General features: G+C 46.0%; 1 long non-coding RNA gene across 1 annotated transcript in view; it reads left to right on the forward strand.

Annotated features, from left to right (window-relative positions):
• Positions 1 to 8,190: 8,190 nt before the first annotated feature.
• Positions 8,191 to 24,169, forward strand: part of LOC141153064 (uncharacterized) — an 87,052-nt gene continuing 71,073 nt past the window's right edge. The window contains exons 1-2 of the long non-coding RNA XR_012247232.1: positions 8,191 to 8,310; positions 11,385 to 11,483. This is a non-coding gene — a long non-coding RNA (uncharacterized lncRNA). The remainder of the gene's footprint in view (positions 8,311 to 11,384; positions 11,484 to 24,169) is intronic.

Genomic DNA, 24,169 nt, shown 5'->3' on the forward strand with positions numbered 1-24,169 from the left:
TCTGTGTATGCTTTTTATGTTGTAATTTTTGTTGTTCTGCTTTCCATATGGTACAGTCTTTCTTTAAATGACCTTTTTTCTTACATCTGAAGCATTCTCTTGTCTCTTTATTATAGGGTTTTTTAAATTCTGTAGCTTTAAGAGCGTTTTCACTGTCCTTTTCAGTAGAAGAATCATTTCTTTGCTCCTTTCTTCTCTGATATTCATTTATTAGTCTTGTTTTCACAAAATCTAATGTAATGTCAGTTTCTGGTCTTGTCTCAAGGGCATTTATCAAGGCTGTATACAAATCTGGTAAACTGCACAATAATATAGCTGCTACATGACTAGCTTTAATGTCTTCACCAAAAGATCTTAGCTGTGATATCACTTCCATCATTGAGGATATGTGCTTCTGCATGTCGTCATTTGCACTCAATCTCATATTGTAAAGCTTTCTTAATAAAAATAACTTGTGATTCAAGCTAGGTCTTTCATACAGTTTTCTTAATTCTTCCCACATTCCTTTAGCTGTTTCTTCATTTCTTATATGTATTAATTGAGCATCATCCACTAATAAACTAATGGTGGCTCTCGCTTGTCTATTCTTCTGATCCCATGTCTGATTATCTTGATCTGGTCTTTCTGTAACAATTACTTCTCATAAATCATCCTTAGATAACAACATCTCTACTTTGAATTTCCATAACTGATAATTTTCACTATTCAGTTTAGCTACTGTGAATTTCAGTTCTGTGTTACTCATCATCTTTATATAGTCTTACTTGTTTAGAGAGTTGTACTGAAGATATTCTCCTGTTTTTTCTTGATGATAGTTCCTGTATGTCCTACCTGTGCTACCTGTGTTGAATTCTCTGTAATTATATCCAGCTCCTGGGATCATGAATTCCTCTGTCACTCTGTATCTGGATTAATTTCCTTCTGTTTACAGAGCTTATCTGTGTGCTCCATTATCTGGGTTTATAAACCAGGATCCTCTTGTAGTGCAGGCCTGTAGTATCTGGGTTCCGGCCTGGGCCCATAACCTGTCACAGAGTGCATCTTCTTACAGTCACCACTGTACTTAGGAGAGCTTCAATCAGCAAGATATCTTGAGTAAACAGTATTTACTTCATACTGGTTAAACATGAGATACAATTCAGTGTCACACAGTCCGTGTGCTGCTTACATAACACATTCAAGAAAAAAAACAAACACAGGAAGTAAAAACAACCAACAATTGAGAGCTTTTCTCCCCTCATTACAGCAAGCATATAACTTTACACACTATCGCCATCTGCTGTCTGGTTAGTATAAAGTCCTCCTTTCACTTATAATAAGTCCTAATCTGTTGCATATGCCAACATTTTGGCAATTTTTTGGCCCTTTGCAGACCGCTGGGGGGAGCCGCCTGAAAAATGCTCGAGTTTCCCATAGACTTACATTGGGCTCAGTGCTCGGACCGAGCACCCGAGTATTACAATGTGCTTGACCCGAGTTTCAAGCACCCGAGCATTTTAGTGCTCGCTCATCACTACTCAGGTGCTTTGGTGCACATCCATACACGAAAAATGACAGAGATAGCTCTGCGTGCCAAGCCAATTTCTCCCTTGTGTACAGTACCATACATAAGAGCTCTATACATAATAGAGCAGGAGCGGTAGGTTCATTTTCCCAAGGAGCCACATGAAAGTCGGTGACTGTTGTGGAGGCCGAACCAATAGGCTGAAATTAATTATGCTCAATATTACCATAGTATAAAAAATTAATTATTAATAATTGTTTGACTTAATATTGAGCAGAATTAAGTATACTGACATCCCCTATATACAGTATGAGCCGCCAAATAGCCCCCTACATACACATGAGCCCCACATAGCTCCCACAATCAACAACCAAATCAATCAACCTATGGGGCCTTTATACATGTAAGCTATAACAAAAAATAACTCTCTCTTTATCTAGTTAGTTTAAAAATCCCATACTCACAGACATAAATGCACACACATTGCACAGAAAAACAGTGATTTTTTCAAAAATAAGAGCAGAAATGAGGGGAGACGGGGACGAGTTTTGCCCTTCACAATTCCCTTCCTGACAGCGGAGGTTGGCACCCTAACTTGAAACGGTATGGCGCCCCTGCTCCTCATTGACTGCCCCTTTGTAGCCCTACAACTGCTCTAACTGACCAGGCATCCTCAATAGGTGATCAGATAATATGTATTGCACATATATAAATATATACAGTATAGATACAAGTGGGCTCAGGGTTATACATACTGTATATCATCAATATATTTCAACAATCTGAACAGAAAAAAAAGCTAACAAAGTCCAAGAAAAGACGTATATACAAACATACTCGCCTCAATCCCTGTTCCAGTACTGAGGCTCCACTTCCAGTCTGGTCAGCGTGTACAGTACAGACCAAAAGTTTGGACACACCTTCTCATTTAAAGATTTTTCTGTATTTTCGTGACTATGAAAATTGTACATTCACACTGAAGGCATCAAAACTATGAATTAACACATGTGGAATTATATACTTAACAAAAAAGTGTGAAACAACTGAAAATATGTCTTATATTCTAGGTTCTTCAAAGTAGTTACCTTTTGCTTTGATGACTGCTTTGCACAGTCTTGGCATTCTCTTGATGAGCTTCAAGAGGTAGTCACCGGAAATGGTCTTCCAACAATCTTGAAGGAGTTCCCAGAGATGCTTAGCACTTGTTGGCCCTTTTGCCTTCATTTTGCAGTCCAGCTCACGCCAAACCATCTTGATTGGGTTCAGGTCTGGTGACTGTGGAGGTCAGGTCATCTGGCGTAGCACCCCATCACTCTTCTTCTTGGTCAAATAGCCTTTACACAGCCTGGAGGTGTGTTTGGGGTCATTGTCCTGTTGAAAAATAAATGATGATCCAACTAAACGCAAACCAGATGGAATAGCATGCCGCTGCAAGATGCTGTGGTAGCCATGCTGGATCAGTATGCCTTCAGTTTTGAATAAATCCCCAAAAGTGTCACCAGCAAAGCACCCCCACACCATCACACCTCCTCACGGTGAGAACAAGGCACGTAGAGTCCATCCGTTCACCTTTTCTGCATCGCACAAAGACATGGTGGTTGGAACCAAAGATCTCAAATTTGGACTCATCAGACCAAAGCACATATTTCCACTGGTCTAATGTCCATTCCTTGTGTTCTATAGCCCAATCAAGTCTCTTCTGCTTGTTGCCTGTCCTTAGCAGTGGTTTCCTAGCAGCTATTTTACCATGAAGGCCTGCTGCACAAAGTCTCCTCTTAACAGTTGTTGAAGAGATGTGTCTGCTGCTAGAACTCTGTGTGGCATTGACCTGGTCTCTAGTCTGAGCTGCTGTTAACCTGTGATTTCTGAGGCTGGTGACTCGGATAAACTTATCCTCAGAAGCAGAGGTGACTCTTGGTCTTCCTTTCCTGGGGCGGTCCTCATGTGAGCCAGTTTCTTTGTAGCGCTTGATGGTTTTTGCAACTGCACTTGGGGACACTTTCAAAGTTTTCCCAATTTTTCGGACTGACTGACCTTAATTTCTTAAAGTAATGATGGCCACTCGTTTTTCTTTACTTAGCTGCTTTTTTCTTGCCATAATACAAATTCTAACAGTCTATTCAGTAGGACTATCAGCTGTGTATCCACCAGACTTCTGCACAAGACAACTGATGGTCCCAACCCCATTTATAAGGAAAGAAATCCCACTTATTAAACCTGACAGGGCACACCAGTGAAGTGAAAACCATTTCCGGTGACTACCTCTTGAAGCTCATCAAGAGAATGCCAAGAGTGTGCAAAGCAGTCATCAAAGCAAAAGGTGGCTACTTTGAAGAACCTGGAATGTAAGACATATTTTCAGTTGTTTCACACTTTTTTGTTAAGTATATAATTCCACATGTGTTAATTCATAGTTTTGATGTCTTCAGTGTGAATGTACAATTTTCAAAGTCATGAAAATACAGAAAAATCTTTAAATGAGAAGGTGTGTCCAAACTTTTGGTCCGTACTGTACATGCAGATGTGCAATACCGTCATTGTGCTGGTACTTCACAGAGGCAGTGCAGAGCCTGGGGAGCTCCCTGCCGGAATATGAGCGCTGCAGATGGCTGCACAAAACATTTTAATGTCGATGGGCCCTCCGGAGCCTCATGACCCCTGGATCCTTGTGCCCTGGGTGATAGCCCAGATTGCCCTCATTATAATCAGCCTATGGGTATAAACAACACAATCTGATACTTGCCTGTTATGTACTGAAATAGAATGGTTGGGTACATTAGATACATTACGGTTAGTGTATTGGTTAACATCACAAAGATGCTCTCTTATCCTTCATTTTAATTCTCTAGTAGTGAACCCAACATATTTAAGATTACAAGCACGACATTCTATGATATAAATTATTTAGTCTGAATTGCAATTAAGAAAATTTTTAATTTTGGGTCTTATTTGAGTGTGTACATGTTTTAGAGATTTAGGAGATTGACCACATTTGAAATAACCAGTGATAGAAAGCCAATGCTGAGGACGGTGTTGTGTATCTGGACAATATAGGCCCGGTGACAGAGCTTCTCAATAGTTGGTGCACGTCTGAAGACAATTCTTATGCCATCTTTCAAGACAGAATCCATGGTAATATCATCCCTAAGAATATGTAAATTACGATTAACTATATCAGAAACAGCTTTAAAATGAGCGTGAAACATGAGAATCAAAGTAGGGTTTTGTGGAGATGAACTAGTGGGACTTATGGAATTGGAAGCCATCGGCTCTTGTTGGGTTTTAGACTTTACTATGTTTTTTGCTTGTCTTAAGGACCACATGGGGCAGTTTCTATTTTTTTTAACTGCTGTTGGATAGCATGAGATTTTCCATGGAAAATCCCTGAATCACTACAATTTCTTTTGGCTCTAATGAGCTCCCCAACTGGACTGTAGTTTATTGTGTATGGAGGATGGTAACTATGAGTGTGCAATATGGTGTTTCCTGCCGTTTTCTTCCTATAGTTGCATCTAGTGATTTTGAAACCATGTTTACCATGTCCAAGAACATAATGGACTCATGATGAAAAAAATTTGTGAATCGAAGATTAGAATTGTTGGTGTTCAAATAATTTTAAAAAATGGGCTATATTATAAACCTGGACCTTCCACACTATAAGAATATCATCTGTATATCTTATACACCATTTTACTGATTTATAGAAAGTTATTCATATTATAGATATAAACTTTCTCCTCTCCAATCCGTCTTGAATGAGGCAGCAAGGATCGTATTTCTGTCCAGGCGCTTCACCGATGCCTCCATCATGTGCCAGTCATTACACTGGTTACCCATTTGCTATAGGGTCCAATATAAACTCATTGCTCTCACCCACAAATCTCTCCACAGTTCTGCACCACCTTATCTCTCCTCTCTCATCTCTGTCTATCGCCCTACATGTGCCCTCCGTTCTACAAATGACCTAAGATTAACATCCCCCATAATCCGAACCTCGCACCTCCGTCTCCAAGACTTCTCTCGTGCAGCGCCAGTTCTCTGCAATGCTCTACCCCAGACAATCCGACTGATGCCTAGCCCCCACGTCTTTAAGCGCACTTTAAAAACCCATCTATTTCAACAAGCCTACCACCTCAACTACTCAGTAAACTAACTTTCCACTGTTCCCTCCTTCTAAATATTATTCTGAATCTGCTCCCGACTATTCATCTGTCTCCACACCCTCCATGCACACGATAACTGCACTCGGTACTTGATTATTGCACTTATATATACAGGCTGATGACCGGATCATGCAGTCTTATATGAAAATCCCTATTTATTATAATTGTCAGACCTGAAATAACAAGGACTTCTCACCTATTGTGTCCCCCCATTTCCTTGTAGAATGTAGCTTGTGAGCAGCCGGACCCTCACTCCTAATGTAACTGTTTAAACTGTCTCACCTTGTATTGAATTTATTGTCTGTACATGTCCCCGCTTAATTGTAAAGTGCTGCGGAATATGTTGGCGCTATATAAATAAAAATTATTATTATTATTATAAGTCCAATTATTGTCCCTAAGGAACCTCTGCCATTTATGATGGAACACATCGGGGCAGGGGAGGAGGTATTTTTATGAGTTTTGGGAAGAGCATGTAATATTGGAATTGTAGGATTGTCAACAATGAGGTAGTCCATTTGTTTTTTTTTTAAAAATTCCTAAAGGCAAACCCTCACCAATAATAGCTTGACATGATGATGAAAAAGAAGTGGTAGGATCACATTTGAGTGGAATGTATGTATTAGTATCAGAAAGCATTTGATTAATGGAAGAGGCATTATCTCCCTCATTCATTACTACCACTAAACCCCCTTTATCAGACATTGTGATAGTAATGTCTGAACGGGAACATAATCTGTCTAAAGCATCTTGATCAAGTCTGGACAGATTAACAGGCGGGGAATTGGTGTTAGCCCAATTTTTAATGTCCCTTTCCACCTTGTCCTGGAATTGGTCCATAAGAAAATAATTGCTGAGTCTCATTCACTCAGCTGTTACTGTATGACATTGCCGATTTACATGACCTCTTCTGCCAAACACTGGATTCACTATTACCTCTTTTGACTCAACATTCCTAAAATATTCTGTCCGGAGGAATGAACTGTGAAGGACAGATACAAACTGATACACAATGGTAACAAATTCAGTCTCATAAAAGTGAATAGGATCTACTTGATCATGATGGATCCACTGACAAATATTACTTATTTCTACATGCACGCGGTTAAAAACGTAAAAGAAAAGAAAGCCCGGAAGCTATTTTCATATTACATATTTTTATCCCTGAAGCCTTAAAAATATTATGTTCAAGACTTCATACTGACAAATCTCTGCATGAGGAATCAGCAGCTACTTCACATTTATTACGCGATACTGATCCCTCCGCAATAAAATAACCGGTCAAACATTTATGATAAACAGTGTACCCTGCACCCTCATAATACTCCTTATTTTTATTTTAATAAGACATTTCACACATGACCCCAAGGTTAAAGAACAGTGGGCCACTTAGCAAAATATTCTGTAGTGGGTAAGACGTAAACATGACATTTTTGCTAATCTGCTTTATTTCTAAAAGAGATTTACCAAATGTAATCAGGAATGGATGTGAACAAACTAGTGCATGACCGGCATTTATTCTTTGAAAATGTGAAAAAAAGAGGTTGTAGCCGCACTGTGGTTTCAAAGAAGGAAGAGAAAAATACTTCTTGAGCTGAGATTTTCTTCTGTATATCCTGCTGTGCTCGGCATTCTCCATCTCCGCTAAGGAGAAACTTAAAAGACATTGCTCAGTCTCCCATAGGAGATCAGATCTGCTGGGCTGCAGGAGCAAGGCTGTGATACTAACGAGCTGCCTAATTAGCGGGGAGATAAAGAGAGAGGGATTTCAGGCCTTGCTGGAATTTTGGATCCAATTATTCTGTAGCCCGAAGAATTGCAAATAGAATCTTATTATTAGACTTATTATGAGGCGCAGAGGTTGACTCGAGGGCTCCGTATGCCTCCGAGAAGAAGTTCCGTGTGTAAATAGTCATTCTGCAAGAATGCAAATAAAAAGTGTTAGCACTGCTAAAGTGTAAATATAAAATAGATTTATGGATGTGTAAAATGCAATTCACGTAATGCTGTAAATGATAGATTATTTCATTTAGGTTCTCTAAACAATAAGAACAAAAATGATCAATCTTGGGGATTATAACCCGCTAGGGTATAGTTCACACAGAAGGACTGCTAGGGGTAGCATAATGATCTTTGTGGACATGAAAAAGGATGAAAGATCAATTAGGTAAATATTTGAGCTTACAGAAAGCATTTAGTAGGTTTTGTCTTGTGACAAGCTTCATTGTCATCACCCATTTTCATGAGCCATGTGACTCAGTAGCATAGCTACCAGGGGGGCAGAGGGGGCGGTCGCCCCGGGCCCTGCGCTCTAAGGGGGCCCACCCGGACCTACGCTACTGTAGATGTATCAGCGTGAGCAGCAGCCTTTACAGTTACACTCCAGGACGAGCAGGAAGACTGGATGTCCCTGCACTGCCCGGCGGCGGATATGCAGCAGGAGGGGGGCCCCGGAGCCAGCATTGGACTCCCCCGCCCATCACCGTTGTAAGTTAACTGATGAGAGAAGGAGCGCGACGCTCCCTCTCTCCCATCAGTCCCCCCTCTGCCTCTGACGTCAATCACCTGGCGCCTGGCCTGCTGTGCTGAAAATGTGTGCGGGCCGGGCGCCCAGAGCAGCGAGGGAACGAGGAGGAGAGATTAGTACTGTGTTTATTTATTTATTTTTCCTATTGGGGGGGATATTATGCTACATACTTTGCTTATGGGGGGGAGGAGATTATACTACAGACTGCCTATGGGGGGGATTATACTACAAACTTCCTATTGGGGGGGGGGATTATACTACAGGCTGCATATGAGGGGGAGATTATACTACAGACTGCCTATGGGGGGAGAAGATTATACTATTATACTACAAACTGCCTATGGTGGGGGAGATTATGCTACAGGCTGCCTATGGGGGGAAGGAGATTATACTACAGACTGCCTATGGGGGGGGGATTATGCTACAGACTGCCTATGGGGGGGGATTATGCTACAGACTGCCTATGTGGGGGAGATTATACTACAGACTGCCTATGGGGGGGAGATTATACTACAGACTGCCTATGGGGGGGAGATTATGCTACAGACTGCCTATGGGGGGAGATTATGCTGCAGACTGCCTATGTGGGGGAGGAGATTATACTACAGACTGCCTATGGGGGGGGGGATATTATACTACAGACTACCTATGGGGGGGGGATTATACTACAGACTGCCTATGGGGAGGAGATTATGCTACAGACTGCCTATGGGGGGAGATTATACTACAGACTGCCTATGGGGGGAGATTATACTACAGACTGCCTATGGGGGGGAGATTATGCTACAGACTGCCTATGGGGGGAGATTATACTACAGACTGCCTATGGGGGGAGGAGATTATGCTACAGACTGCCTATGGGGGGGAGAAGATTATACTATTATACTACAAACTGCCTATGGTGGGGGAGATTATGCTACAGACTGCCTATGGGGGGAAGGAGATTATACTACAGACTGCCTATGGGGGGGGAGATTATGCTACAGACTGCCTATGGGGGGGGATTATGCTACAGACTGCCTATGTGGGGGAGGAGATTATACTACAGACTGCCTATGGGGGGGGGGAGATTATGCTACAGACTGCCTATGGGGGGAAGATTATACTACAGACTGCCTATGGAGGGGAGATTATGCTACAGACTGCCTATGGGGGGGAGATTATACTACAGACTGCCTATGGGGGGGAGATTATGCTACAGACTGCCTATGGGGGGAAGATTATACTACAGACTGCCTATGGGGGGAGGAGATTATGCTACAGACTGCCTATGGGGGGGATTATACTACAGACTGCCTATGGGGGGAGATTATGCTACAGACTGCCTATGAGGGGGGAGATTATGCTACAGACTGCCTATGGGGGGGATTATGCTACAAACTGCCTATGGGGCGAATTATGCTACAGACTACCTATGGGGGGGGGATTATGCTACAAAGTGACTAAGGGGGGGATTATGCTATGGACTGCCTATGGGGGGGAGATTATGCTACAGACTGCCTATGAGGGAGGAGATTATACTACAGACTGCCTATGGGGGGCGGATTATGCGACAGACTGCCTATGGGGGGTTATGCTACAGACTGCCTATGGGGGGAATTATGCTACAGACTGCCTATGAGGGGGATTATGATACAGGCTGTCTATGGGGGGATTATACTATATGTAGGCTATTTATATAGTGTGAGGATTACAGTTAGGGTCATACAGTGTGGGAGATAATGTGGGGTCTTTTCACAGTGTGGGGGCCATCGTACAATGTGGGAGATAATGTGGGGTCTTTGTATAATATGGGGGCCATCATACAGTGTGGGAGATAATATAGGGTCTTTGTATAATGTGGGGGCCATCATACAGTGTGGGAGATAATGTGGGGTCTTTGCACAGTGTGGGGGCCATCATACAGTGTGGGAGATAATGTGGGGTCTTTGCACAGTGTGGGGGCCATCATACAGTGTGGGAGATAATGTGGGGTCTTTGTACAGTGTGGGGACCATCATACAGTGTGGGAGATAATGTGGGGTCTTTGTACAGTGTGGGGGCCATCATACAGTGTTGGAAATAATGTGGGGTCTTTGCACAGTGTGGGGACCATCATACAGTGTGGGAGATAATGTGGGGTCTTTGTACAGTGTGGGGGCCATCATACAGTGTTGGAAATAATGTGAGGTCTTTGCACAGTGTGGGGACCATCATACAGTGTGGGAGATAATGTGGGGTCTTTGTACAGTGTGGGCGCCATCATACAATGTGGGAGATAATGTGGGGTCTTTGCACAGTGTGGGGGCCATCATACAGTGTGGGAGATAATGTGGGGTCTTTGCACAGTGTGGGGGCCATCATACAGTGTGGGAGATAATGTGGGGTCTTTGCACAGTGTGGGGGCCATCATACAGTGTGGGAGATAATGTGGGGTCTTTGTACAGTGTGGGGACCATCATACAGTGTGGGAGATAATGTGGGGTCTTTGCACAGTGTGGGGGCCATCATACAGTGTGGGAGATAATGTGGGGTCTTTGTACAGTGTGGGGGCCATCATACAGTGTTGGAAATAATGTGGGGTCTTTGCACAGTGTGGGGACCATCATACAGTGTGGGAGATAATGTGGGGTCTTTGTACAGTGTGGGGGCCATCATACAGTGTTGGAAATAATGTGAGGTCTTTGCACAGTGTGGGGACCATCATACAGTGTGGGAGATAATGTGGGGTCTTTGTACAGTGTGGGGGCCATCATATAGTGTTGGAGACATCAGTTTGGAGGCTACTAAGAGGTCAGTATACTGTGTGGGGTACTATACAGTGAGGGAGCATCATACTGTGTATAGGAGAGCTGTACATGGGGGGAGACTCAAGACATTTTTTAATGTTAAGTGGGCAGTTATTGTTATACGGGAACTCAGGTTATTATGACTGTCAAAGGGGCACACAGAGGGCATTACTACTTTCTAGGGGGCAAAATGTAGGCACTGTTTTCTAGGACACTTGCACACGGTATTTCTATAGTCTAGAGGTTGTTTTACCATCTAGAGGGCGCACAGTACCACACAGCTGGTGCAGTAATAGGGACACGGCAGCAGCGGCTCAGTATTGGGGTATCAGCAGGATGAGGCTTTTGTGTAGGTTGGGAACAGATGTGAGCGCGGCCTGAAATGTAAGGAGTCAAATGTGTCTTTGTTGTGATCTCTGCAGACCAGAGACTGAGTCCTGGATGGAGAAGTTGCTGTGTCGGTCTGGGCCAGATGGAAAAGACGGGAAAAATGAACAATTTAATCAGAAAGAACATCAGCTGTAAGTTACAATATATAACCGTGCTGTGATCTCATGTCACCGTGCTGTGATCATATGTCACCATATGGCGGTAGTATCAGTGCTGGTCTTTGTATAGAGCTTATTTTTAGTAACAGCGCGGTCATCTGCTGAGGTTCTCCTACATCCACTATCTGGGTGCGCCACCGTAGTTGTAATCAGAGTTACCTGGTTAGGGGCCCACTCAGAAGTTTTGCCCCCCCCCGAACCAAAACCCTAGCTACGCCTCTGATGTGACTAATAGAAAAATGGTAACATTGGGGCAACACAAAGTTCAACCTATGGTATGATGACTTCTGGGTACCAGGTACAGAAAGCATTGTCTGAGTTTAGTAAATAATTACACATAAAGAGTCAAAACAAGTACTGTATATTGATGGTCCCATACATGACATTTTGAGGAAGACTGCAGGCTCGCTCACACAAGCGTATAGATCGGCTGAGTACTATGTGATGTATTATCAGATAGCACTCAGATCAATGTTATATTGTGGAGCAGTGCTGATTGTTTTTTTTTCTCATGCCAATTTGGCATAAGAAAAAAAAATTGCAGCATGTTGTTATTTGGTGCCAAGTCAGATATCATGCCCCCATTCAAGACTATGGGTACGTGGAAAACATCGGACTGCGCTCAGAGGACATCTGAGTGCATTGTGATTTCCACAGACTCACACAATGGAGAAGATGGAAAAATTTGCTCTCCATCTTCTCACCTGTGTTACAATTCTCTCATCCAAGATAATTGGATCACACTAAGCTGACACTTTGATCAAACTCGGAGTATCATTAACCTAATCGATCCGATTGTCTCACATGAAAGAATCTACGCTCCTGTGGCCCCAACCTAAAACAGTTTTACTGTTTGTTTTCCTAGCTTTTTCATGACTTTTTCTTAGATGTTTTCTATTTATTTTTTTATATGAAATAATGAGCTAATGCTACATGAAATTTTTTTTAAAAAAGTTATATAAGGCATGGAATTTAAAGAATTTCAGAATTGCTATAATTATTCCTTTTTGGATTAATTGAAGGAAATATATCACCTATAGTATTTTCAGCCCCTTACCGACATATGACGTACCGGAATGGCTGTATGACTTTGATGCTGAGCCCAGCCGGAATTGAGCCTGTAACATTGCTGACAGATGATGACTGTAATGGCAGGTGCAGATGACCAAACATTGAATCGCACTTGCACCAATGTTAGTCTATGGGGCCATGCACAAGTCCGATTTTTTTCTTAGGACTGCGTTGGTCTTAGAAATCTGTAAATTTACTATTAGTGATGATCAAGCACTAAAATGCTCGGGTACTCGTTGCTTGGGCCGAGCACATTGAAATACTCGGGTGCTTGACCCGAGCAACAAGCCCAGTGTAAGTCTATGGGAAACTCAAATATTTTTCCGGTGGCCCCCTCCGGTGCTCTGCAAAGGACCTAAAAATTGCCCAAATCGATGGGAACAGTGCTCAAATGACATGGGATCAGGATGGGGAAGACCCCTGGAAGCATTTCTGACTCCCAGGTCACTGCTGTCAACAATGTTGTCAGAGTATTACGTGACTTTTACGGACTCACAATAAAACATACAAAAATGAAACCAAAATGGATTTTCCTGGGAAATATGTTAAGGAACATTCTTTCCAGGGTAATGGCTTGTATATAAGGCAAAATATATAACCCCCCAAAAAATGCTCCTCCATACCCTGTGCTATGTTCACACGTAGCGTTTTTGATGCATTTTTGCACTTTTACATTGCTTTCAATTGTGAAAAATACATTTACCGGTAAATGTCATTTTAACATTTTACTACCTTATGTTCCCATGTGGTGTGTGAGACATGATCAGGCACATTCTGTTTCATTTATGAAGGAGGGACTCTGAAAGTTAAAAAGACTATTTTTATAGGCCTTACTATTCTTAAAGGGCCAACAGCTGGCTATGCTTTGTTGTTCACATTATTAAAGAGTGGGTCTCTTATACTGTTATTGTGCATGCAGTGACTGCAAGGGCGCACCCCAATACCCCTTTGAAGAGACATAGAGGAGGGTCTCAGTAAAAAAAAAATTTCCATTTTAAAGGAGTGGGTCTCCTATAGTGGTAATGCCCATGCTGTGACTGCAAGGGCTGCCAAAATAACGACATGTTCCCATTAGAAAGGAGCGGGTCTGCTATCAAGTTATAGAGTATGCAGTGAGTACAATGGCTGCCAAAATTTGGGAAAAAACCCAATAACAATTTAAAGACACATACAGGTGGGCCACAGTAACGACATGTTCCCATTAGAAAGGAGCCGGTCTGCTATCAAGTTATTGGGTATGCAGTTAATACAACGGCTGCCAAAATTTGAGAAAAAACCCAATAACAATTTAAAGACACATAGAGGTGGGCCTCAGTAACGACATGTTCCTAGAAAGGAGCAGGTCTGCTATCCAGTTATAGGGTATGCAGTGAGTACAACGGCTGCCAAAATTTGGGAAAAACCCCAATAACAAATTAAAGACACATAGAGGTGGGCCTCAGTAACGACATGTTCCTAGAAAGGAGTGGTTCTGCTATCCAGTTATAGGGTATGCAGTGAGTACAACGGCTGCCAAAATTTGGGAAAAACCCCAATAACAATTTAAAGACACATAGATATGGGCCTCAGGAACGACATGTTCCTAGAAAGGAGCGGGTCTGCTATCCAGTTATAGGGTATGCAGTGAGTACAATGGCTGGCAAAATTTGGGAAAAACTCCAATAACAATTTAAAGACACATAGAGGTGGGTCTCAGTAACGAGTACGACATGTTCTCATTACAAAGGAGTGGGTCTGCTATCCAGTTATAGGGTATCTAGTGAGTAGAACGGCTGCCACAAATTAGGAAAAATCCCAATAATAATTTAAAGACACATAGAGGTGGGCTACAGTAACGACATGTTCACATTAGAAAGGAGCAGGTCTGCTACCCAGTTATAGGGTATCTAGTGAGTACAAGGGCTGCCAAAATTTAGGAAAAACCCCAGTAACAATTCAAAGACACATAGAGGTGGGTCTCAGTAACGAGTATGACATGTTCCTATTAGAAAGGAGCGGGTCTGCTATGCAGTTATAGGGTATGTAGTGAGTACAACGGCTGGCAAAATTTGAGAAAAACCCAATAACAATTTAAAGACACATAGAGGTGGGCCTCAGTAACGAGTATGACATGTTCCCATTAGAAAGGAGTGGGTCTGCTATCCAGTTATAGGATATGCAGTGAGTACAACGGCTGCCAAAATTTAGGAAAAACCCCAATAACAATTTAAAGACACATAGAGGTGGGCCACAATAATGACATGTTCCCATTAGAAAGGAGTGGGTCTCCCATACTGTTCTTGCGTATGCAGTGATGGCAATGGCTGACAAAAATTTGGAGGCACTCCAATGCCCCTTGCAAGAGACGTAGAGGAGGGCCTCCTGAAAAAAATGTTCCCATTAATAGGAAGTGGGTCTCCCATACTGTCAGCCTATATAGTGACTGCAACGGCTGCCAAAAAATTGGAGGCACTCCAATGCCCCTTGCAAGATGTTGAAGTTGGAGGGCCTCCTGAAAAAAATGTTCCCATTATTAGGAAGTGGGTCTGACATACTGTTTGCCTATGCAGTGAATGCAATGGCTGCTAAAAATTTGGAGGCACTCCAATGCCCTTTGCAAGAGATGTAGTGGAGGGCCTACTGAAATAAATGTTCCCATTGTTAGGAAGTGGGTCTCCCATACTGTTTGCCTATGCAGTGAATGCAATGGCTACCAAAAATTTGGAGGCACTTCGATGCCCCTTGCAAGAAATGTAGAAGAGGGCCTTCTGAATTTTTTTTTCTCATTATTAGGAAGTGAGTCTCCCATACTGTTTGCCTATGCAGTGAATGCAATGGCAGCCAAAAATTTGGAGGCACTCCAATGCCCCTTACAAGACACGTAGATATGGTAGATATGGTAGATATGGTGGAGGAGGATGAGGATGAGGAGAAGGAGGAGGACAAGAACAAATAGATAAAATCAGAAAGCGTATACCCATGTCTGGGTGTGAAGACAGAGGTGCATGGGAATAGAGTTAGACCTCCCCAAAAAAAGACACTATATTTGAGTTTTTGATATGCTTCTGTGATTCGGTGGTGTTGAGAAGTCTGGCCCAATCCAGCCCTTGTTCATTTTTATAAGAGTCAGCCTGTCAGCATTTTTCAGTTGACAGGCGAATGCGCCTACCGGTTATAATTCCACCAGCGGCGCTAAAAACCCGCTCTGACAAAATGCTAGCAGTAGGGCAGGCCAGGACCTCCAAAGCATTGAGAGCCAGTTAATGCCACATGTCCAGCTTGGATACCCAACAATTATAAGGCACAGGGGAATCACGGAAAACATTGGTACGGTCGGCAAGGTATTACCTCAACATCTTCCGAAACTTTTCCCTCCTTGTGAGAGTACCCCGCTCATCAGGGCTTGTGCGATTTGAGGGTCGGAGAATACTGTCCCAGAACTTTGACAGTGCTCCCCTGCCTCTGCTAGATTCGATTTGTGTCTCTCTCACCTGTACTCGTTGGTTGTCCAACAAACTGTGACCTCTGACGCCAGCGTTTTCAAATGGGAATATTTTTAATAATTCTGCAACAAGGGCCTTCTTGTACTGCCCTATTTTATTAGGCCTGTCCATCTCGGGAATAAGAGACAGAAAGTTCTCCTTGTAGCCTGGGTCTAGAAGTGTCAATATCCAGTAATGACTGTCACCCAAAATTTGGACAACGTGAGGGTCACGGGAAAGGCAGTGTAACATAAACTCAGTCATGTGTGTCAGACTGCTAACAGGCAAGACTTACGTGTCCTCACCAAGAGGATGACTGATCATGCTCTCCTCCTCATCCTCTCTGTCCTCAAGCCATCCACACTGAACAGACGGTATGACAGTTGTGCAGGTAGTACCGTCTATATCGCAGGAAACTAGCTCCTGTTCTTCCTTCGTTCTCATCTTCCTCATTGTCACCCGATCCACTTTGGGATGAGATGAGGCTGGGGTTTGTGGATTCACCCTGTATGGTTCCTTGCTCCATCTCATCGTGATCCGCCTGCAATACCTCCTCTTTAATTATGAGCAGAGAGCATTTCAGAAGACAGAGAGGCGGGATGGTGATGCTAATTATGGCATCATGGCCGCTCACCATCTTGGTGGAGTCCTCAAAGTTTTGGAGGATGGTACATTTGTCTGACATCCATGTCCACTCCCGAGGTCTTATGTGTGCAGTCTGACCAGAATACCGACAGCCTTGTTGATGCTGGTACTCAACAACTGCCCTCTTCTGCTCACAAATCCTTCCCAACATCTGCAATGTAGAGTTCCAATGCGTGAGGACATCGCACACCAGTCGGTGAGCTGCAATCTGCAAATGCTGCTGAAGTTTGGCAAGGGCTGCGGAAGCTGTAGCTGAGTTTCTAAAATAGGCACACACGCTGTGTACTTTGACAAGCAGATTCGATTAGGTTTTGAGAAACCGCTGAACCATGAGGTTAAGCACATGGGCCAGACATGAAACGTGTGTGAGCTCACCTCACTTCAGAGCCGTCACCAGGTTCTGGCCATTGTCACACACAACCATGCCTGGCTGTAGGTTCAGCGGTGTGAGCCACAGATCGGCCTGCTCTTTTTGAGCTGTCCACAACTCTTCAGCATTGTGCAGTTTGTCACCTAAGCATATTAGCTTCAGCACAGCCTGTTGCCACTTGGCCGAGGCAGTTCAATAGTGCTTCCAGTTTGTGACTGATGTGGTCATCTTGGAGATGGAGGCTGAAGAGGAGGAGGAGGTGCAGGGGCTGTAGAATATGGGGGCAACCTTGATTGACCTAGGGCCCGCAATCCTCGGCTTCGGAAGGACGTGTTCCCTCCCAAGGTCCAACTGGGTCCTGGCTTCCACTATATTAACCCAGCGTCATCAGTGAGATGTACCATCCCTGCCCACAAGCACTTGTCCATGTGTTCGTGGTTAGGTGGATTTTCCCAGTAACTGCGTTGTTGAGGGCACGGCTAATGTTGTGGGACACGTGCTCGTGTAATGCGGGGACAGAACACTGGGAGAAATAGTGGCGGCTGGGACCGAGGACCAAGGGACGGCCGCCGCCTTCAGGTTGCGGAAAGCTTTAATCTCCACGAGCCTAAAAGTGCAAGCATTCGCGAAATGTGTGAATTTAGTAGTGTGGACTGTGGGGCGTTGGCTGAGTATTTGCGCTTGTGTTCCCAGGACTGGGGTAGGGACAACTGAACGCTGCGCTGGTACAAGGACATGGACGTGTTGGTTGAGAGTGTGCAACGACAGAGGCATCTTTGCATTGCCATGGACAGGGGATTGGCGTGCACGCACAACAGCGGAAGAAGCAGTGGTGTCACCCGCAGACACTGTTTCTGGACCATGGGGTTCAGCCCACTTAGACGGGTGCTTTGCTGTCATGTGCCTGATCATGTTGGTGGTGGTCAGGCTGCTAGTTTTGCTACCCCTGCTGATGCTGGCCTGGCAGGTGGTGCAAATGGCCTTTTTGGGGTTATCTGCAGAGTCTTTAAAAAACAACCAGACTCGGGAAGACCTAACAGTTGTATTTGCAACTTCCGTCGTGTTGGCATTACGGTGAATGCTTTCCTGCCTTGTGTCTGCGGTCACCACACTGCTTCTTCCTGCCTGTTGTGGTGCTATGCTTCCCTCCCCCTGTGTGCTGCTGTCCTCGCTCTGCATGTACCCCTGCCAGGTTGGGTCAGTTACCATATCATCCACCACCTCGTCTTCCACTTCCGCACCCTGGTCCTCCTCCTGACTTTCTGGCAATTGTGTCTCATCATCGCAGGGGCGGACACAGACTGTAGTGGGCCCCTGTGCAAGAAATTTTTGGGGCCCCCCCTGCGCTTCATAAGGCAACAAAGTTATGTAAACATAACCCCCCCATGTGGATCTCTCGCCCCCCCATGTGCAGCTCACCCCCCCGTGCATCTCCCATCCCCCCCGTGCATCTCTCATCCCCCCCATGTGCATCTCTCATCCCCCCCATGTGCATCTCTCACCCCCCCATGTGCATCTCTCACCCCCCCTGTGCATCTCTCACCCCCCCATGTGCATCTCTCACCCCCCCATGTGCATCTCTCATCCCCCCCACTCCTAGTTAATTAATTGTATTTAAAACAAATAAAACTTGTTATACTTACCCCCATGCGATCCCTGCAGAATCCTGGCGCTCGTCCACGTCGCTGTCACCAGGCTCTCCTGACGTTCGGCCATGTGACGGTGCCACATACATAGCCATCAGCTTTTGTTTTGGCCAAAAGATTTTTAAAGCCGCCACCACGATAAGGTAGACTCTTCTGGCCGGGCCCTACTCTAACCTATTAAAATTTTCTTAAAATATCCTATACTCTTTTTAGATATATTTTTATTTAGTTTTCTCTAAGGGAATGTGTCATATACATTTTTTTTTTAAAATGACCAATAATACCACATACAGGGAATACCGCCACACCATGACCAGACCACATATTACCACAACATAGTGACCGAATAATACCACACAGAAGGGGGAAAAACTGCCACACCATGACCAGACCACATATTACCACCACATTACTAATATTACCACCACATTACTAATATTACCATAAGTGTCATTATACACGGGAGCTCTATACATGGTATGTATAATGTAAGTGTCCAGGTAATCTAGTGATCACCAGTGACATTATACACAGGAGCTCTGTATATAGTGTCAGTGTACAGGTAATACAGTGATCACCAGTGACATTATACACAGGAGCCCGGTACATAGTATATAGTGTAAGTGTACATGTAATACACTGACTCACTGGTGACGTCTCTAGGTGAAGTCCTTCAGCTACGCTTTTCTCCTTCATCCAGCACAGACCGCCATCACGTCTTCCAGCCAGGACTCGTCTCTGCATAAAATAACACAGTTATCTAGAGCACATTCCCCAACTTCTACATTACACAGCTGAATACAGACGTGCATCCACCATCAATATATGGTTAGTTATTATGCAACCTACCATTCCAAATATAAATTGTAATCCACCACGGTGCCCCCATTAACTGTAAATAGGCACTTAATATATAATTTAATTAGAACCTCTACTCTTTCCGCCAATTTGTTACCAGTTACACTCCTGCATCCGCAACGCCCCCTACTCTATACTTCCTGCTCCCCGCATTCATTATTTACATGCACCCCCTGCCCCAATTCATTATATCATGTCCGTGCTCTCCCCACCCCATCATCATTTATCATTTACTGTCCCCCACCCCACATTCATTATGTGCAGCTCGTTATCCCCCTACTCCCAATTCCCCCATGTGCAGCTCATTTTCTCCCAATTCCCCCATGTGCAGCTCTCATCCCCCCATGTGCAGCACTCACCCCTCCATGTGCACATCTCTCATCCCCCTCCCCCACATGTGCCACTCTCTCATCCCCCCCATGTGCACATCTCTCATCCCCCTCCCCCACATGTGCACATCTCTCATCCCCCTCCCCACATGTGCACCTCTCTCATCCCCCTCCCCCACATGTGCACCTCTCTCATCCCCCTCCCCCACATGTGCACCTCTCTCATCCCCCTCCCCCACATGTGCACCTCTCTCATCCCCCTCCACCACATGTGCATCTCCCATTCCCCTCCCCCACATGTGCACCTCTCTCATCCCCCTCCACCACATGTGCACCTCTCTCATCCCCCTCCACCACATGTGCATCTCCCATTCCCCTCCCCCACATGTGCACCTCTCTCATCCCCCTCCACCACATGTGCACCTCTCTCATCCCCCTCCACCACATGTGCACCTCTCTCATCCCCCTCCACCACATGTGCACCTCTCTCATCCCCCTCCACCACATGTGACCCTCTCTCATCCCCCCCATGTGCCCCTCTCTCATCCCCCTTCCCCACATGTGCACCTCTCTCATCCCCCTCCCCCACATGTGCACCTCTCTCATCCCCCTCCACCACATGTGCCCCTCTCTCATCCCCCCCATGTGCCCCTCTCTCATCCCCCCCATGTGCATCTCTCATCCCCCTTCCCCACATGTGCACCTCTCTCATCCCCCTCCCCCACATGTGCACCTCTCTCATCCCTCTCCACCACATGTGCATCTCCCATTCCCCCCACTCCTAGTAAATTGTATTTAAAAAAAAAAAAAAACTTGTTATACTTACCCCCATGCGATCCCTGCAGAATCCTGGCGCTCGTCCAAATCGCTGACACCAGGTTCTCCTGACTTCCGGTCATGTGACGGCGCCGTTACATGACCGGAAGTCAGGGGAATCATGAAAGCGCTGCCGCAGCAGCGCAGCGCTGAGATGTCCCGGACCCGGCTCTTAGCATGAGGCCGGGGGCCCGATGAGGAGAGAGACGCACAAGAGGGGGGCCCCCAAGGGGGCCCCTACCGGCTGGGCCCCATACTGGAGTCAGGGCAGTCATGCCCTGATGGCAGCCCTGCTGGAGGGGCCCCCGTTCAATGAACCGGCTGCACGGGCGGTAGTTCCGCCCCTGCATCATCGTCCACCTCTTGCGACAGTAATTGCACTTTCCCACAGTTTCCTTCGTGTGACCGTGGCTGCTCAAATATTTGGGCATCGCTACATTCGCCGTTCTCCTCTTGAGTCGCTTGAAGCTGGCCGGGCGAGAGGTCCGAATCCATAAATGGAAAAGTGAACAGGTCTTCTGAGTGTCCAAGTGTGGGATCAGTTGTCTCTGGGCACTCAGCATGGTTGGAGGAAGGAGGATCAGGGTGAGGTATATTCGGTCCAGACTCACGGATACTGAAGAAGACAGGGTGGTGGTGGTGGTGGTGGTGGTGGCAAAGTGACTGGAAGCATTATCAAATATCCAAACAACAACCTTTTGACACTGCTCTGGGTTCCATAGTGGTGTTCTGCCGTCACCTAGTAATTGGGACAGGAAGGTTGAGTGACAAGATCTGGGTGCTTGTTGTGGCACAATTTCAGCTTGCCCACGGCCTTGGCCTCGACCTCTGCATGCACTATTGACTCGCCCAGGGGGAAGGGGTGACTCGGTACCCGGGCCTTTACCCTTAGGGATATCGCGGTGGTCGGCTCCCGGGCCCGTACTCTGGGGTCCCTCTTTAAAAGGGTGGATGTTTATTAATTTTTAAGAAAAGTTTGTGACGCCACCTATGGCTTCTGGTGAGAGTCACCAGCGCTGCTCAGTCCACTGAGGCCGTTGATAAGGCAGCTTGATGGTATAGCTCCCCACAGGTGGAGCTAGGCCTCAGGGCAGAGTATGAAGGGGGATGCAGGACAGGCGAGACCCAACCGGGTCAGAGCAAGAACAGGGACAGACACGATAGTTACTTCAGTACCTTTTACTGATGGAAATTCAGACACGTCCCGGAGCACTGTAGGGTGAAGGGTGCATATCAGGATCCTCCCCAATGAGTGGGTGTAGGGCCTCCTGTTTCTTGCCTCTGCGTAGTAAGTTTCTGACCAGCCTGGAGCTAGGCCTAACTTTGTCTCTGTCCTGCGCTGGCTGACGTTGTGGTTGGGCCTTCTGTTGGAGTTCACGCTCCCGGCTTACGGGGCCTATGTGTCTCCTGGCTCTGTTATGTATCAGCACTTTAGCGATCCTGGGACTTGTAGTTCTCCAGGGATTCCGGTTGTGCCTTACTGGGTCATAGAGATCCCGGTAAGCTTCGGGCCCGGTGTCTGGTATCTACTTCTTCAGGGTGAGCCAGTTAAGCTCCTCTGCCCTCTATGTATTAACTTTCCACTTGCCTTCGGCCTACTCGGGCCCTCACTAGGCTATACACACTAACGGCAGCTTGCCGCGCTTCACCGATCTTATGGCGCCGGCACACCTAAAGCTCACTACTCTGAGCTACAACTGAGTCTAGACTGGCTTACCTCTGCAGACAGACTTCTGCAGGAAACAAACCGAGAACTCTGTCCCTCTCTGACTGTGAGCAGGAACTCTGTTCTGGCTAGACTGCCAACTGAAACTAGACTAAACTGCTTGGCTCCACCTTCCCTATTTTTCTATCCCTAACGGGCTCCCTCTGGTGGTCTGAGGTGGAAGGTGGAGATGTGTGAATGGTTATGGGGGCCTCTTGTGGAGGAATCCATCAATGCACTCTTCCAGGATCTGTGATACCAAGCACAGCTGGGCGTCACATTCCCCCCTAGTTAAGCTCAGCACTCCCGGGCTGAAGTACATTTTATAAAACAATAACAATAGGAATCATAAGCAATACAAGAACAATCTTCCCTTTATGTGAGGCACCAATCTTAAACGTTGTATAACAATAACAAATACGAAGTGTCCTCAGAACTCAAGTCTCTTGTGGTGAGGTTCCCATACAGGATGTCCATCTCACAGGGCAGAGTACTTGGTGGTTTTGAGGGACCTATCCTGTGGCACCCCAGGGGTCTGGTTACCACAGTAATAGAGATATTATGTCTGAGAGCAAGTGGGAGGTTTCTCTGGTCATGGGCCCTAAGCATGCAACACGGCCCACCCAGACCTGGGAGGGGAGGAATCTGCCCTTATAAACTGGGTCTGGGGCGGGATTAAGACAGTTCAGTTCCAGACACAGGGAAAGGAAGAACTAGGAGCTCTGTAGGAGCAGGAGCGAGTGCCAGAGGCTGGAAGCTAGAAAGCTCGCCTTGGCTGAAGACACTAACCCGGACACGGAGTCCGAGGCTGTGGGGACATCCAGGTCCAGCAGCAGAATCCAACCGGCAGGGGATTCCATGTCCTCTGGCCTTAGAAACCCGAAGGCACGGTCACAAGCAAGGGACCAGCACCGCCATCGTGAAGCAAAGGCTGACGGAAGGCCCCAAGTCACCGGCCATACGGGTGAGCACCACACGGTATACTCAGGGACGTGGGCTACTTCTACCCGCATAGAGCAAGGTAGCCAGGAAAGAGTGCAGATAGTCGGGGCCTACAACTCCACCTGGCCAGGGGAGATCCTGCTTGCTCACAGACTGACCAGGCCCCTACTGCTAACCAGTACTCCCGGGAGGGTCTGCTTTATACCATCAGTAAAGACTCTGAACTGCACCACACGTCTCTGTGATTCCTTGCCGCACCAGCACCATTACTACTGGGACGCTCACACCATCACTCCCATCATCCACCTTAGCTGCCCTGAGGCAATACTTCTCCCGTGGGGAGTTATCCCATACTCGGCTGCGCAAACAACATCAGCCTCAGCGGTCGGCAGCGCAGCGGCGGTCCCCACTGACCGCAATCCACGGGTGGCGTAGTCGGACATTGTTATTACTTAAGACCGCCACTGGTTTGACCGCCCTGGGCGCGGACCGGGTCACCGCCACGGAGAACTACAACCCCAAGCGATCCGGCTCCGGGTATCCCCCTGCACAGCACAGGCCCAGGGGGCACGTCAATCCCAAACCCTCAACGTAGGCCCTGGGGTGGCTGCAGGGCATGAAGATCCCAAGTTGGACCTCCAATAGATCCGCTCCAGGCAGGTTTTCCTTCTGAGGTCACCTAGAGGGGCACTCCAGGGAGTGCAATTATATACAAAAGCAGTTTTTGGGCTGCACACAGTGCTCAGCCACGAAGTTCTTAGGTATATAGCAAAGAAATTAGTAAGGAAGGTAAAGCACAAATTAATGAAGGCATAC

This window comes from Phyllobates terribilis, unplaced genomic scaffold (genome assembly GCF_046119375.1).
Source record: "Phyllobates terribilis strain yellow unplaced genomic scaffold, ASM4611937v1 Scaffold_7__3_contigs__length_470593459, whole genome shotgun sequence".
Taxonomy (NCBI): domain Eukaryota; kingdom Metazoa; phylum Chordata; class Amphibia; order Anura; family Dendrobatidae; genus Phyllobates; species Phyllobates terribilis.